Genomic DNA, 17,526 nt, shown 5'->3' on the forward strand with positions numbered 1-17,526 from the left:
ATGAATATTTTAAGCATACAGAATAATTTAGAGAATAACATAATAAATACCCATATACCTATCATTTACTCATATCAGATTCTGATATTTTTCCATATTTGCCAGGCTTTTCTTTTTTGTAAAGAAATAAAATGGATATAGTTGAAGCACCCTGTGTAATCTTCCCTGATTCTTTTTTTCTGTCTGTCTTCCTTCCTGCTCAGAGATAACCACTGTCCATATATATGTACACATATATACACACATTTTTGTTTTTATTTTATTTTTTTTGAGACAGAGTCTTACTCTGTTGTCCAGGCTGGAGTGCAGTGGTGTGATCTCGGATCACTGCGACCTCTGCTTCTCAGGTTCAAGCGATTCTTATGCCTCAGCCTCCCCAGTAGCTGGGAATAGAGGTGTGTGCCACCACACCAGGCTAATGTTTGTGGTTTTAGTACAGATGGGGATTTCTGCCAGGCTGGTCTCGAGCTCTTGATCTCAGGTGATCTGCCCACCTCAGCCTCCCAAAGGGCTGGGATTACAGGTGTGAGCCACTGTGCATGGCCATGATATATATTATATATGGTTGTAGCCTGCATACACATCATCATACCATGCATATCTTTCTGCAGTTTGCTTTTTATTAGTTTAGCCTTGTGGTTTTGAACTACAGTCACGTTGATATTTTTAGTTTGGTCATTCATTTTAGCTGCTGTGTAGTATTCTATTGTATGTTTCTGTTGTAGTTTGTACATTTTCTGATGATAGATATTCTGGTTGATTTGCTTTTACAAACAATGGCAGTGATAATTTGATATGGTTTGGCTCTGTGTTCCCACCGAAATCTTATATTGAATTGTAATAATCGCCAGGTGCCAAGGGTAGGGCCAGGTGGAGATAATTGAATCATGGGGGCAGTTCTCCTGACAGTGAGTTCTCACGAGATCTGATGGTTTTATAAGCGTCTGGCATTTCCCCTGCTGGTTCATTTTCTCTTTGCCTCTTTACCATTCATTTCAATTAGAATAAGCTGGCAATTGTTATTTATGAAGTTTGGAAAGAAATTTTAATCAAATAAGTTTCTGGCCGGCTGCAGTGGCTCATACCTTAATCCCAGCACTTTTCGAAGCCGAGGCAGGCTTCCATATAAGACTTCACTTGCTCTTCCTTGCCTTCCACCATGATTGCGAAGCTTTCCCAGTCACATGGAACTGTAAGTTGATTAAACCTCTTTCTTTTGTAAATTGCCCAGTCTTGGGTATGTCTTTATCAGCAGCGTGAAAATGGACTAATACAATATTCTTGCACAAGTTTCCTTTCGTATATTTGAGGAAGTTGCTGTAAGCCCTAGGGTCTAGGATATATGCAGAACTGCAATTGAGAAGACCCTCATGTGTGACATGCTCACAGAACTACAAGGAGGTCAGTGTGACTGGATTAGAGGGAGTAAGGAGGTAAGAAGAAGGATATGAGGGGAGACAATAGAGAGGCCATCATGAAGACTTTGTCTTTTACCTTGAATGCGAGTCTATCTGAAATTTGAGGGTTTTGAGCAGAGGAAACAATTTTATTTAGGCTTTAAAAGAATCACACTAGTTGCTCTGTTGAGAGGGGACTGTGAGGGAGGAAGCAGAAAGCAAGAAGTTTGTTAGGACGCTGCTGTTACGATCCAAGCAAGAGACAATGGTGACTTAGTCTAAGACTGTAGAGAATGGAGGCAGTGAAAAGTGGTCAAACTCTAGATCTAGATACATTTCGAAAGTAGAGTCAACAAAATAAGCTGATGTGTTAGCTGGGAGATGTGAGAGAAAAAGCACATTTTTGGCCTTGCAGATAGAAGGCTGGAGCCATTCATTGAAAGGAATCTGTGGCAGAAGCAGATTTGAGTAAGAGAGAGAAACCAGGAATTTGATTTTGAACAAGGAAGTTCCAGGTGTCTGCTCAGTATTCAGGTTGAGATGTGGACTACGCAGGTGATAACATGAGCCTGGAATACAAAGAGGCCTCACCTGGAGAAATAAATGTCAGTATGGAGGAGAGGCTTAAAGCCATGAGATGGGATGAACAAGTGAGCGTATAGAGAGAAAAGAAAGTCCAGAGTGAGTGCTAGGCTATTCCAGTGTTTAGAGTTGGGGGATAAGGCTTACCAATAACGGAGATTGAAAAGGATTGCTCAATAAGGAGGAGAACCAAGAGTGAGTGGTGTGTCTTGGAAAGCTAGTGTAGATGCTGTAAGGACTGCTCAGCTGTGTGGAATGCTCTGATAGATTGAGTAGAATTGACCTTTGGTTTTAACAATATGGAGGTCATTAAAGACTTTCACAGGAGTTGTTTTGGTGGAGTGGTGAGGAACTAAAAGCTAAGTTAGTGTATTCTCAAGAGAAGTGGGAAAACAGGAATTGGAGATAGCAAAAATAGACATCATTTGTGAGGAGTTTCTTTCCAAAGGGGAGTAATGGGACCATTGTTGGAGGAAGATACGGGATTAAGTTTCTTTTTTTTTTGTTTTTTTTTTTTTAGATGGGAGCTGTTATAATGTTTTTCATGCTGATGTGAATAATATAGCTTCGAGGGGGAAAGTGATCATGAGATGGAAGAATTGCTGGAATGCAGCTTAGGAGATGAAAGGAACTGGGATCTAGTGTACAATGGAGGGATTGGTCTTAGGAGCACAGAGCATGCATCCATAGAGGCAGAGAGAAAGAATACTTTGGCACAAATGCAGGTGAACTGGTAGTTCCTTACTGCTGTTATTTTCTCAGTGAGTTAGGAAGCAAGATCATCTGCTGAGCCTGAGGAAAGGAGAGGAGATGTAAAGGTAAGAAGAGGAAAAGCTGTGACCTAGTCATCCAGGAGACTAAAATGGTGTGTGATTACAAGGCTGTACCAAGGAGCACTTGGAGTCAGCTGTTGTAAGTGTATAGCGAGGTCAGTACAGTTATGTTTGTTTTTTTCCTCCAGCCAAATTCACTTGTGCAGATTAGGCAGAGAGTAGGATTTATCTAGGATTGGGGCTGCCTGGTGATAATGACAGAGGAAGATGGGGCACGATAGCTGAGGGTATATTCAAAGGAGTGGAACTTTGAATCTTGGTGGTGGATCATGGGTGAAGAATGGTGAAAAGATGGTAGGATCAGTGCATTATGGAACTGGACTTTAAAAATGTTGGAGTGAAGATATTTGAGAAGGGGAATTGAAAAGATAGGGGATGGGAGGAGAGTGGGATGCTAGAAATTGAGCTTGTGGAGGGTGTCAGCTATTGGTAATGACAAATTCTGGGGTATGATTGTGAGAATGAACCGCTGAGGTCAAGTGGAGTACTGGAATATAGGAGGAGAGGTTGAGGTCAAGGATTATCTCTACAGATATTAAAATCATTGTGCGTTTAGTGTTGATTTATATAATCCTTCTATATAACCATATAGTAGTATGTAGTAAGAGGAATCCTAGAGCAGTCACAGAACAGAAGCAGTACATGGGAAAACAGCCAGACCAGGATGAGAACCAAAGATCCAGGCAGTGGCGTCCCTGCCTGAAAGGGCATACGCTGTATGGCAGGCTTGGAGCAAGTGCCTCTCCTCCTGATAAAGGAGTTGTAGTATCTTGAATCCAGTTCTTGTGGAAAGTAGGCCTCAGGCCTGAGATCCTGGAAATAACCAAGGAAGAGGAACCCATCTGGTGTGACCAGTCACAGCGACTGCCTGGTCAGTCTTTTCTCACTTCAGTGCTAGCTCAAATCATCCTCCCATATTTATCTTAAGAGCACAAGTCTGTCAGCTCCCACTGCATTAAGCTTACAGTATCCTTCTGTTAGAAATCCTTTGACGTCTCCAGCCCCTAGATAAGAAGTGTTGCGTACAACACCTGTTGCACACAGCCCACCTCCTTGCCTCGGTGACCTAATGGGGGTGGACCCCTTTTCTGTACACGACCTTCTACTACTGCACACGGCACAGACCCCTGCTGTGCACGGCCACCTCTCTGCCAAGTGATGTAATGGGGTATCCCCCCTCGCTTGTAACTCACGTGATAATGTATGCCCTATTACTAAGCCTATAGATGATGACCTCACTCACGACCCTGCCCCCTGCTTGTACCTGATAAATACAGATGCTCTTGGGCATTGGGGGACCACCGCTGATCTCCACTCACAGGTGGTGTGGCCCCCCGAGTCCAGATGCTCTTCACCAGTTCTTCAGTGTCCTGTCTCTTTACTTCCTGGATCCTGCACCTCAACACAGCATAAGGGATACCCCATGACCCTGTGGGGCCTCCACAGCCCTACAGGTATCCTAATCCTGCAACAAGGAGGATTAGGGATGGGTGTAGTGATAATATAAAACTTGAAGCTGGGATCTTAGGGAGGTAGATGAGATAGTGGTTTGGAAATTGTAGTGAGAAATGAGAACACCTGGCCTGTCTCCAGGCTTATTGGGAAGAGGGATGTTAAGAGAGAAGACAGCCATGACTGAATAAGGCTGCAGTGGAGAACCAGGTTTCAGTTGGAAGTGGCTTTCAGCCCTGGTTGCACATTAAAATTGCAGGGGGAGGCTTGTAAACATACCATTTCCCGGTCCTAGCCCCTGGACATTCTGCCTCAGTCTGTGGTGGAGCTTGAACATAGGTAATTTAAAATTCCCAGGTGATTATAATGTGCAGTCAGGGCTGTATCCCAAGCAGGAGCCTTCAGAAAAGAGGTTGAGTAATTTGGAATGATGGACATGCATTTCTTGGGGTATAGGGAAAGGGGCTTGGGAGGGGTGAGGTATTTTGCAAAGTTTATTGGTCCTTTGGATTTCCCATCTTTTGAATTGCCTATTCATACCCTTGACTGTTTTTTCTATTGGTAAATGTTTGATTTGTTGTTTTGGTTTGAGCTTTTTATTGAAGTATCATGTGACTACTGAAAAACACACATCTGTATAACATAAAATCAGAACATTTCTAGTAGCCAGAAGTTGCACTTGTGCCCCTTTCTATTCACTGTCCCTTTTAATGGCAAAGGTATTTTCTTCCTTGTTTTTTTTAAGACAGGATCTCGCTGTAGTGCAAGTGCTATAGCCTTGACCTCCTGGGCTCAGTTGATCCTCCCAGCTTAGCCTCCCAAGTAGCATGCCTGGCTAATATTTGTAATTTTTGCAGGTACAGGGTTTCACCATGTTGTCCAAGCTGGTCTTGACCTCCTGGTCTTAACTGATCTGCCTGCCTCAGCCTCCTAAAGAGCTGGGATTACTGGCATGAGCTACTGTGCCCAGCCCAGCAAAGATTGATTTTTAAAAGGAATTTTTATTAACTTGGTGATTATCAGTTTCTCTCAGGATCAAATGTGGGACAGAGGCTGATGGGTCCATCACTGAGGATCAGATGGTTGGATAATTCCCAGGCTGTGAGATATTGGCATATCTCTCTCTGGGTCTTTGTGTGAGCCATACTAACCTGGGGCCACAGCTGAGGGGAGCTTGAACCAAGTTACAGGGTAATTTCCAGGTCCACTGCTGAGACTGATGTTGGTATGCAGATGAGCCTTTCTGCTGAGGCACAAGTGTGTGCGATTCCTCCTTGACACCTGAGCAGATGATTTTGATTGCAGGCTCTGGGCCAAATGGCTGTAGCCAAACCCTTTGGGAATGGGGCTGTTTCTGAGTTAGAACTCGGGAGCACAGTCAGCAGGTCTGCTACCGGGGTGCTGGCCTGCACTCTCAGAATAGCTTTCCTAGGTCTTGGGCTCTACCTTGGTTTCATAACTGCCTACCTGAATCCTGAGGCTCTCACAGAGAGACTTGTCTGTGAATGGATGCAGAATTGTTGTTAGGGGATATGAGCAGGTGTCCTATTATTCTGCCATTTTGCTGAGGTCCTAGTGTAATTTTTTATGTGACTAGAAGGCTTAAATTCACCCAAAGTTTGTTTCCTCAGCAGATTGATTATATGTTAAAGCTACTAGAAAGGTAGAATTCATAATTCTGACTTTCTGCATTTGTTTACTTCTGGACAGGAAAATTTTATATTGATGATCCTATCCTTTCCTTTCCCCTTTCCTTTCCCCTTTCCTTTCCCCTTTCCTTTCTCCTTTCTTTTCCCCTTCCCTTTCTTTTTTCCTTTCCTTTCTTCTTTTCGAGTCAGGGTATTGCTGTCACCCAGGCTGGAATTCAGTAGCATGATTATAGCTCACTGCAGCCTCAAACTCCTGGCTTTAGGGAGCAGTCTTTCCACTGCAACCTCCAGAGTAGCTGGACTATATGCATGTACCACTGCGCCTGGTCAATTTTCTACCTTTTTTTTTTTTTTTTTTTTTTTGTAGAGATGGCCTCTTGCTATATTGCTCAGACTGGTCTTTAACTCCTGGCCTCAAGTGATTCTTCTGCCTTGGCTTCCCAAAGAGTTGGGATTATAGGTGGCCTGGTCTGATGATGAATTTCTTGATTCATTTGCAGGGCCCTCCTTCTTGTGCTGTCCATTGATTTCCCAGGTATAGGGAAGAGGATATTTCATATCTTTGTAGATCTGAGAGATATTAATCTGTGTTGGCCCAACTAATTCTTATAGGCAACTAATTCTTATCATTGAGTCTTGCCTTTCCCCTCTTTATTCATTAGGACAATTTTGCCTTTTAATCATAGTGTTTAGACAATTTACATTAAAAATTTTTTTATTTTTTTATTTCAATAGGTGCCTTTGCATCCTCATAGCTTAGCTCCCACGTATGAGTGAGAACATATGACATTTGATTTTTCATTCCTGAGTTACTTCACTTAGAATTATAGTCTCCAGTTCCATCCAGGTTGCCATAAATGCTATTATTTCATTCATTTTTATGGCTGAGTAGTATTCCATGGTGTGTGTGTGTGTGTGTGTGTGTGTATGTATCACATTTTCTTTATTCACTTGTTGATTGATGGGCATTTGGGCTGGTTCCAAGGAATCTCCACACTGTTTTGCATAGCGGTTATACCAGTTTACATTCCCACCAACAGTGTAAAAGTTCTGTTTTCACTGCATCCATGCCAACATCTATTATTATTTTTTTTTATTTTTTGACTATGGCCATTCTTGCAGACAATTTACATTTAAGTATCAATATGATCAGTTTAAGACTACCATCTTCCTCTTTGTTTTCTGTGTCTCATCTGTCTTTGTTTCTCTTTTTCAGTTTTTTAAAACCTTTCAAATTAGTCTTTTTAGTGATTTCATTTTATCTTCATTATTGGTTTATAAGCTGTGCCTTTTGTTTTATTTTTAGTGATTAGGGTTATATGTCTCTAAACTTATCATAGTCTACCTTTAATATGCCATTACATTTCACACAAGAACCTTACAACATACTTCCGTTCTAACTCCCTGTCCCTTGTGCTATTTGTCACATATTTTATTTCTATATGTTATAAACCCCATAAAACATTATCAAGCTTGTTTTAAATAGCTAACTTTTAAAGAGCTTAAAAATGAGAAAATATGTCTTTAACATTTATCCACATTTCTCATAGTACAAGTCTGCTTTTAGTGAATTCTCTGAGATTTTGTTTGTCTGGAAAGTATTTATTTTATCTTCATTTTTAAAAGGTATTTGTGCTGGGCATAGACTTCTGGGTTGACAGTTAAAAAAAAATTCTAGCCCAACATTCTGCCTGCTGGAAAGAGTTTTTTTTTTTTTTGACACAGACTGATTTCCTGCCCTGTGAGACCCCTCATTTCTGATCACTGAATGCCAGCAAGATTCTCCACAAACACCAGATTACAGTCTCTACCTTGCCTTAATATACTTACATGCAAGAATGGAGAGTGCCAGGATGGCCTATGTGAGCCTGAAGGAGAAGGTGCCTCCTACTCACATGACTTTTTCCATGCTTAAGCCAATTTGTATTGTTCTTGAGTTTCTGTGCTCAAATGGAATTACTCATTTCTGACTGGGTCAAGGAGTTCAGTTAGGATGCTGTTATCCAAGCAAAGGTGATGGTAGTGTGAATTATAACTTCTTATTGGGTTGGTTTAGTTAAACTATGATAAAGAACTGAGAAGACTTAAATATGTGGGGTTAGAGAAAAATAACAGAGACTATGACTGAGCCAGTCCCAGCTTTCCTTTTCTTCTTCTTTTTTTGGTATAATAGAATCGCAACTTGTAGTTGGACACATTGTTGCTATGGGAAAAAAGGACTACATTTTCAAGTTCTTTTTGTAGCAAGATGTAGTGATATCACTTTGTTAAGATTAGTGAAAGTGGAAGCATTGTGAAAATTCTGGAAAGTATTGTTGAAAGGACTGAGTCCTGCTTTACCCCATTCCTACTGGTTGTTATTTGCATTTGATGGCAGGAGCTCAAACAGCCATTTTGGGCCTGGAAGTGGAAGGCGCATTTTGAGAATGATAGGTCATTAAGATGGAAGGAGCCCCTGACATTATGAAATGATACACTGGACTGACTACATCTCAACTATTTTTTTTTTTTTTATGAGGATACATTCACTTTCTATCTTGTGTAAGCCATTGCTTTTGTCTGTTTTTGTTCTTATGTGGCTGCATGCAGCTGAACCTAATCCTGATTAATGAAGAAAGTGTGATAAAGAGGTTTTTAATCCTAGAAGACTGAGTACATTGTAATGCATTTGATAAAGTTATGGAATACAGAAGAAACAAACAGGTTAGGGACTTCTGGGGGTACATAATACTAGAAAACAACTATATACTATTAATAATTTGGAAAAATCCCTTCAATTAAAGCTTTTTAATCATAAAAATATTCAAGCTGTATTTGAATATTTTGCTTTCTGAGGCATAAGCATTAATTGCATACGTTAATTACTTTAGGAATTTGATGACTTAGTCTTATGTCACAGTGGAGCTCTGAAATATCAAGTCTCCTTTTGCCTCATTTTCCTGTCCATATTAGTTTGTTTTCATGCTGCTGATAAAGACATACCCAAAACTGAGAACAAAAAGAAAGAGGTTTAATTGGACTTACAGTTCCACCTGACTGGGAGGCCTCAGAATCATAGAGGGAGGTGAAAGGCATTTCTTACATGGTGATGGCAAGAGAAAAATGAGGAAGAAGCAAAAGCAGAAAACCCTGATAAACCCATCAGATCTCATCAGACTTATTCACTGTCACGAGAATAGCAAAGGAAAGACCAGCGCTCATGATTCAGTTACCTCCCCACAACACTTGGGAATTCTGGGAGATACAATTCAAGGTGAGATTTGGGTGGGGACACAGACAAACCATATCATTGTCTATTAATGGAAGTACAGGTTTCAGCCACATTCTTGAATTACAAAGAATTTCTTTTTTTTTCAGGGTTTGAGATGCTCAAAAGATATGTTGAAATAAGACATGGAAGAATGAACTATTTATAAAGTGCTATTTTCTTTTTGGATTAGGTGTTTTGCATCAATCACTAACTGTTAAATAACTTTTATCATGTGCTTTGATCTTTAATGTCAATTTTTGTTGAGTACATCTAGGGAAAATTAAATTCCATCTACTTTTTTTGCTTTATTTATCATAAATAAAATTATAAATGCCAGTAATTTGGGAGTGTAGATTTCACAGTCCTTTTTTATTCTTGAAGCTATTCAGAGAATTTTTAGGATGCAGGTATATGTTTATATATATTTATTTTCTCCCTCTGATCTTTCTCCCTGAGGACAAATATGATGGATTTGTAGTGGTAGTTTTAAACTTGAAGCTATCAAGGAAGCACTTTAAAATGTCTTAGGCAAGCTTGTTTTTCCTTTTTCTTGTCTGATGGTAAAGAAAGCTGAATGTCTCTTTTTATGCCTTTTAAAAAATGTCTTCTCTAGATGCTGGCAAACAAGTCGGAATATGAATGAACCATGAAATTGTTCATGGCAATGACTGTGGGAGGGAATAGGAAGGAAACTCCAGGGCGGATTCTGAGCTACAGCTGATGTAATGCATCCTGGGGAAGCAGTGGTCAGTACTCAGGTCGCTTTGAGGAGGAAAGTTAATAGCAGAGGATACTGCCAGAAACAAGCATGGATAAAGAAAGAAAAGAAATGAAAACAGTAAGACCATTGATAATAAAGTACAGAAGGGAATAGGATTTGGGGCCTCTGTGGAAATCCTTAGAGGCCAGAGGCTCTAAAAGCTGGCACTGCTGCATTTTTCTTTTGATGTAATAGTTGTTAGAAAAGAATAGTAAGGCACAGCTAGTATCAGCATGGAAACTGACTATATCAATGTTGATTTTTTAATACTTGTATTATAGGGTAGTGTCATATATGAGTCTTTTTCTCATTGACAACAAAAGCAAGCATGCTTTGAACTGAATTGACAGCTTGGTGCCTGTACAGATAAATATAACACTTTTCAGGTAGTTAATTCATGAATAGTCAATGAACCAGTAAAGGACAAAAAGTGACATATGGCAGCCTGGTGTAGATTAAGTGTGGCTGTCACATTCCCTTCCCTACCTTTTTCCTTTCTCTAGTTTATTAAAAGAAGCAAAGCCAGGCTCACATAGCCAGAATGTAGTACCTCTGGAAAAAATTTACTTAAGGGAAGTCTTAACAGAAGAGGGTGTATTCATTAAATGTCTCATCTACTGTTTGGCTGTTAAGTTGTTTGTGTTAATTGAAATTTTATTCAAAATGAAAATTTGACTTGAATTCTTGAAATAAAGTTAAACTGGTAAAGCAGTTTTTGTTTTTTAAAATCATTACTGAACCAATATTTCCAAATAAGTAATATTTAGCTAGTTGTGTTAATTTTGCCAGAATGTTTCTCTGTAAATAAACTACAGGTGTAGCCTGACTGTTTTTGTGGATTTTCATACATAAACCAAAATAGAAAGCATTTTTGATTTTTCTTTTTGTATTAACCAAGGGTTTGTTAAAGATACTGATTTTATTATTTTTAGCAAATTAGATTTAATGGAAATTTCTTGGTGACTTTGAGGTGTTTTAAACAGTGTTTAGAGGAACTCTTAATGGGGAGGTATTTACAACCCAGTTTTAATAACTCTGCCACTTAAAAAACCTCAGTCTCCTTGGCTGCTAATGAAGGTTGTGATGTTTAGTTTGGTGAGACAGTTTGCACCTTGCTTTTCTCTGGCTTTGTTCCAGGACTCTGATTCTGAAAGATTTACCATTGGAGAGGGTCTTCATAGCCTGATTCTCCAGCCCTCTCAATTCTCCTCTAGTCTTTCCAAAGCATTTGAAATCAGCAGAAGAATTAGCAGTAGATTTTGATTAAGTACTTGTGATATAAAGAATTAATACTTGTTTGAAATAGCTCCCCAACTTCCCCCACCACCCACCGCAAACCAAAAGGTTCTGGAAACTTGCTCCTAGAAATGCAAATGCAACTTTCCTTCTGATATGAGAAAATTGTTGCTATATATGTAAAGCATGTGGATCTTGTGTTGTAGATGTTTTAATGACACATTAGAAATTAAAATCTCATTTGAGTTGGGTCTATAATATTGGACACCAGATAATGGTGAGATATCTGCAACTCAAGTCTGTGACAGTAGGATGTCTATAGGGCACCCTTTCCTTCTTTCAGAGCATTTACAATGATTTTTGTGATAAGATTTGCCACCACTGGGAATGACCATGATGGAGAGGTTTTAAGAGACACACATTTTATTCTTTTCCTTTTTTTTGGCTGGTGGGGGAGATGGGGATCTTTTTCTGTTGCCCAGGGTGCTGGAGTGTGAAGGTGCAATTATGAATCACTGCAGCCTCAGACTCCTGGGCTCAAGTGATCCTCCTGCCTCAGCCTCCCGAGTAGCTGAGACTACAAGCTTGCACCACTAGGCCCAGCTAATTTATTTATTTATTTTTGTAAAGATGGGGTCTTGCTATGTTGCCCCAGGCTGCTCTCAAACTCCAGGGTCAACTGATCGTCCTGCCTTGTTTTCCCAAAGTATTGGCAATACAGGTGTGAGCCACTGCCCCCAGCCTTGTTGTTCTTTGTAGAGAATCCTCTCACTGTCTTCACAGTTTTCCAGAGGGAGATGAATGTGAAGATAATACAGTCTAAAGAAGTTTCTTCAGAACTCAGTCTCTCTCCCAGGGGTATCATTGCCTATTTCATATTCTGAATGGTATTTCAGGCCATCCCAAAACTGCCAGATCTGGTCAAGAGTGCGGTTGTTATGTACTATAGAGTGTGCCACTTTTTGAGCAAGCAGTCAAATATGGTAGTTAAGAGCATGCACTGTGAATCTTTGCTATAAGATGGTGGCATATTGTACTTTCCAGAGATGTAATTTTCCACTTTCAACCCCTTGTTCCTTATGCCTCCGTTGAGATGAGGAATCTCTATCCTCTCCTCTTGAATCTGCACAGTCTCATGACTAGCCATGACTGGCTTATGACCAATAGAATATGGTGAAAGTACTGCACAATGACTGAGGCTAAATCAGAAAAGTCAATGCGGTCTCCACCATGTTTTCTGGGACACTTGCTTTTGAATCACTGTGCTGCCATGTATGATACTCAGCTATTCTGAAGCTGCCATGCTGTGAAGAAAGCTCAGGCTACAGAGAAAGGCTATATGTAGGACCCTAGTCAGGGATCCCCAGTCCCATCCTCCCTGCCTCGCACAGCAGGAAGTGAGCTCTGCCTCCTGTTAGATCAGCAGTGGTATTAGATTCTCATATGAATGTGAATCCTGCTGTGAGCTGTGCATATGAGGGATCTAGGTTGCATGCTCCTTATGAGAATCTAATGCCTGATGATCTGAGGTGGAACAGTTTCATCGCCAAACCATCCTCTTGCCCTCCTCTGTGGAAAAATTGTCTTTCTCGAAACCAGTCCCTGGTGTCAAAAAGGTTGGGGACCGCTGCTCTAGTTGACAGCTTTAGTTTAGATTCTAGCCAACAGTAGGATCAACAATCACACTTGTAAGTGATTTCTTCAAATGACTCCAGTCCCATTGAGTCATCCCTAATTGTTACGTCTTGTCAGTTGTGACCTCAGACATTGTTCCTGACCTTTGTGTTTGCTCTAAATTTGTGACCCACAGAATTCATGTGTATGATAAAATTGTTTTTTCAAGGTGCATTTTGGTGTAATTTCTTATGCAGCAAGAATAACTGGAATAAAAACCTTGGTAAATTCTTGACTTTTGTGTTCCCTAGTTTCCAGTCTTTAAGATGGGGTAATAATAGTACTCCCTCAGAGAAATGAGTTAATACATTTAAAGCACTTAAAACAGTACCTGGCACATAGTACAGGTTCACTAAATTTGAACTACTTTCTAAGAGAGATTCATTAGACTACTAAATGTTTTTGGGAGCATAGTTATGTTAGAAATAGTGAACTCAGATTTACTAATGAAAATGATCATTATGAAACGTAAAAAGGAAAAAAAAACAATTATATGACTTTTCTTAATTTGAAGTTCTTTTCCACATTTGAGGAGTTGAGATTCTGATAATTGTTCTCAAGAATATCAGCTGGTGGCCAGGCACAGTGGCTCACGCCTGTAATCCCAGCATTTTGGGAGGCCGGGGTGGGCAGAATACTTGAGGTCAGAAGTTTGAGGCCAGCCTGGCCAACATGATGAAACCCTATCTCTACTAAAAATACAAAAATTAGCCAGGCGTGGTGGTAGGCACCTGTAATCCCAGCTACTCAGGAAGCCGAGGCACGAGAATCACTAGAACCTCGGAGACGGAGGTTGCAGTGAGCCGAGACTGTGCCACTGCACTCCAGCCTGGGTGACAGAGGCGAGACTCTGTCTCAAAAAAAAAAAAAAAACCCAAAAGCAAACAATATCAGCTCCTATGGGTAGGCTGTCTCTTCAAAATAACTCTAGCTTTCCTCGCTTGCCTGTTTATAGCTATCTATGAATTAAATGCCTTTGAAATGTATTTATATTGTTTCCTTGATCATGATCTAGAATGACAAATTCTGTGGTTACTGGATAGAGTAGTTAGAGAACTTAAAAAAAAATCATCCTAAAATGTCACTTTCAAACTTTAAGTGATGTGGAGAAGATATCAGTGTTTACATCATTACATATAAAATCATTATCATAGACATTTATACTTTTCAGATGTTTACAATAATTATCTTGATCTTCATCTTTCTGTGGTGAAAGATTTCTTTCACTTTCTGTAATAGTCAGTACCTGTCACCATGAAATTTTAGTTGACTATTTTCAAACATAAGAGATTAATATCAACTTCTTTGTTTAAAAAATGTGGCTATTGAAAAATGTTTACTTTAGGATAGCCATGTGTGATACGCCTTCTTTCAGTTTCTCATTAAAATATGTGTATAGTTCCATAATGGCATTGAGATAAGTAACTATCAATAATTACTCAATTTTAGAGTTGTTTCCACTAACTACTTACTACACTGGAGTAGACTAAGAAAGTCTTAGTGATCTGTTTATGCTTTGACTTCTAAAACAGGAGATTAAGGTGGGAAGTGGGTAGGAAGAGGCTTTGATCCATTCCTGTTGTTTGTTCACACCTTGGAGACACAGGTTACCATGAGTGACTATGAGAACCTGTACTATTTTGTTCATATTATGTATATTATGACATATTAAAAGCCTATTAACCTCCTCAGAGATTTCTTTCTCTCTCGCACTCCCACCTCCAAACCTGCATGTTCCACACTAGTTTTTGTATATCTACTAAGAGACTAAATTTTCAGCGTGCAATATGGAAGAGAATGAAAGGAAGGTGTTAGGTTATTGCATTCCAGGGATGTGATGTAGCAGTAGATGTGTTAAGAAGAAACTTAAGTGTGCTTTTGGGGTTTCAGATTATTCATTTATTTTCTGTTAAAAGATAAACTATAGAATGTTCCTGTTGATGTAGGAATGAGTTTTCATAATATGAGAAGAAAGGAATAATAGATTTTAAATCAGCCTAACATGGTTGTACTGACTGCTTAGTACTATAAATTCAGCCATGGCCTGTGTATATCAGCCTGTACATTTAAAACCTAACCAAATTAAGTGTGAACAAATTTTCACTATCCAAATTGATAGTGATGGGAATCAAGGGCAGTCTGCATGCCCTGACATTAAAAATTGTATTTTATTTTTGCAAGGATAATTTTCATGGGGACTATGAAAGAAATCTGCATGAACAATAGCTGCATAAAAGAAGGGAACCATTACCCCAAAGATAAGAAAGTCGTAAAAATAATATTGAACATGATTTATTGTGGTATACAAAAGATATTTGTGAGAAGTGTCAGATTTTCTTAGTAACAGAGCAAAATATATGACCTCTAGGAAACCAGAACATAAAGTCATAACAAAAAATCAGAATGAGATTTTAAAAGGAGATGGAATAAATATGACCAAAAGAAAACAATGAAAACAATCTGAAAATGCAATAGCAGAATAAAAATCCGTAATGACAGTTGCACATAGCAGAGGTGATGCTGCAGAAAATGGAGTCAATCCTATAGTATTTATCTGAGATTTTTTAGGAGGAGAAAATAATGATGGAAATGATGAGGATGAAAATGACAGATACTAAAGACAGAGAAGTACCATACTGATGAATAAGTTCCTAATGGAGAAACCAGAATATATGGTACAGAAGCAAAATATAAAACCAGAAGAAAATTTTCTTGAGCTGAAAAGTTCTTTTTTTGTTGTTTTGTTTTTTGTTTTTTTCCTAGAGACAGGGTCTCACCATATCACCCAGGCTGGGGTGCAGTGGCGCAGTCTTGGCTCACTGTAGCCTCTGCCTCCTGGGCTTAAGCCATCCTCCCATCTCAGCCTCCTGAGTAGCTTCGACTACAGGTGCATGCTATCACTTGGCTAATTATTTTGTATTTTTTGTAGAGATGGGGTTTCGCCATGTTGCCCAGGCTGGTCCCGAACTCCTGGGCTCAAGTGATTCGCCTGCCTTGGCCTCTCACAGTGCTAGAATTACAGACGTGAGCCACCATGGCCAGCCACTTGAGCTAAAAAGTTCTGTAGTGTAGGCTTCACTGTAGGCAAAATTAATGAAAATAAATCTCCATCTCTCTCAATTCTGGTAGCATTTATAACTTTGGAGATAAAGGGAAAAACTCATAGATTTAAAAACAAATAGGCTACTCTAATGATGCAGAAGTCAGTGTTACTTCATTGCACGTTTCTTTTTTTTTATCCTGCAGTGTTTCATTTGGCTTCTTAAATCTGATTTGGTCATTAGTTCTGGAAAAAGCTCAGCCATTAACCAATAAAGTATTTCTTTTCTCTGTTCACTTTGAAGCTTTAATTACATGTGTGTTGGGCCCTCTTTTATACACCCTTTGCATTTCTTATACTCTCTTCCCTACTTACCTTTTTTTTTTTTTGTCTCCCTGTCCCGAATTCTGTACAGTAACTTCTAAGGCTGTGCTGGTAAAATGGTTCCCCAAAAAGAAGCCCTGATTTGTAGCATTTGTTGATTTCCATAGTATAAATATCCTCATCAAGGGTAGTTTCAGGCAACCAACTTGACTTTACTGATGCAGAATTAGGAGGAGCTACATGTAATTGGTTCTTGCAAGCTGATTCAAACTACTTCCAGCGTATCTCTAGACTTGTCTTTTGTCTTTCCATTATTAAGTATCGCTGAAGGTGAATCCAGTCTGTTAAACCTCTCCATTCAGTTCTTAATTGGAGTTAGTATATTTTATTTTTAGTTCTAGAGTCTCTATTTTTTTAAAACATCTGTTACTATTTATAGTATTTAGTTCTCTGCTACATGTTTCCAACTTGTCTTCTTATTTCTTCTATCACAGAAAACGCATAAGAGTCTGCATCTGATAATCCACTTTCTAAGGTTCTTTCTTGACCCCTTTTCCTTTCTGCTGCTTCTTATTCCTACGTTTCTTGCATACTCCACTATCCTTGACTGGAGCCTGGATATTGTGTTTGAAGAACTATTTATAAGAGGAATTTTAAGTCCACAAGGTAGGTACTTAGACAGTGTGCACTTGTGTCTGACACTTGGGAGTATTCTAGTCCAGGACAATTACAGACCCAAGTTCGAAGTTTGAGAAAAGCAGTGTGACCTTAGACTGTAATCTAGTTCATGTCGTTCTCACTGTGAGGATACGCCCTTTAGGATTCCAGCTTATTGTGAGGAGAATCTCAGATTAGATAGCCCTTGTTTTGTGGCCCTCAGCTTTATTTGTATCTTGGTCACCCTGAAAATCAGTTAAAACATAGGTTCTAGTTTTCCAAGACCGATAAAGATACTTTAGAGAAAATGTGGCTTCAGAACTTGCTTTTCATGCTGAGTTTTCATTCTCCTTGTACCTTTTTTTTTTTAAATTGTGGTAAAATATACATAACATAAAATTAAGCTTTTTTTTTTGGAAATTGAGTTTTGCTCTGTTGCCCAGGATGGAGTGCAGTGATGTTGTCTCGGCTCACTACAACCTCCACCTTCTGGGTTCAAGTGATTCTCCTGCCTCAGCCTCCCGAGTAGCTGGGATTACGGGTGCCCACCACCACGCCCGGCTAATTTTTTTTTGTATTTTTAATAGAGACGGGGTTTCACCATGTTGGCCAGGCTGATCTTGAACCCCTGACTTCAAGTGATCTGCCTGCCTTGGCCTCCCAAAGTGCTGG

General features: G+C 39.5%; 1 protein-coding gene across 4 annotated transcripts in view; it reads left to right on the forward strand.

Moving 5' to 3' along the window:
• The window catches only part of LOC105731528 (cytochrome c oxidase assembly factor 1 homolog), a 205,129-nt gene that overhangs the window by 148,150 nt on the left and 39,453 nt on the right, over nt 1–17,526 (forward strand). The window contains exon 1 of one of the 4 annotated variants that reach the window (XM_064366735.1): nt 1,383–1,401. The exons of the other annotated variants lie outside the window; for them this stretch is intronic. The gene's annotated coding sequence lies outside the window, so the exon portion shown is untranslated. Of the gene's footprint in view, nt 1–1,382; nt 1,402–17,526 lie in introns of those variants that run through there. 4 annotated transcript variants of the gene reach the window in all.

The sequence above is a fragment of the Aotus nancymaae genome, unplaced genomic scaffold, assembly GCF_030222135.1.
Source record: "Aotus nancymaae isolate 86718 unplaced genomic scaffold, 86718_ANA_hifiasm-v0.15.2.pri h1tg000065l, whole genome shotgun sequence".
In the NCBI taxonomy this organism is placed as follows: Eukaryota; Metazoa; Chordata; class Mammalia; order Primates; family Aotidae; genus Aotus; species Aotus nancymaae.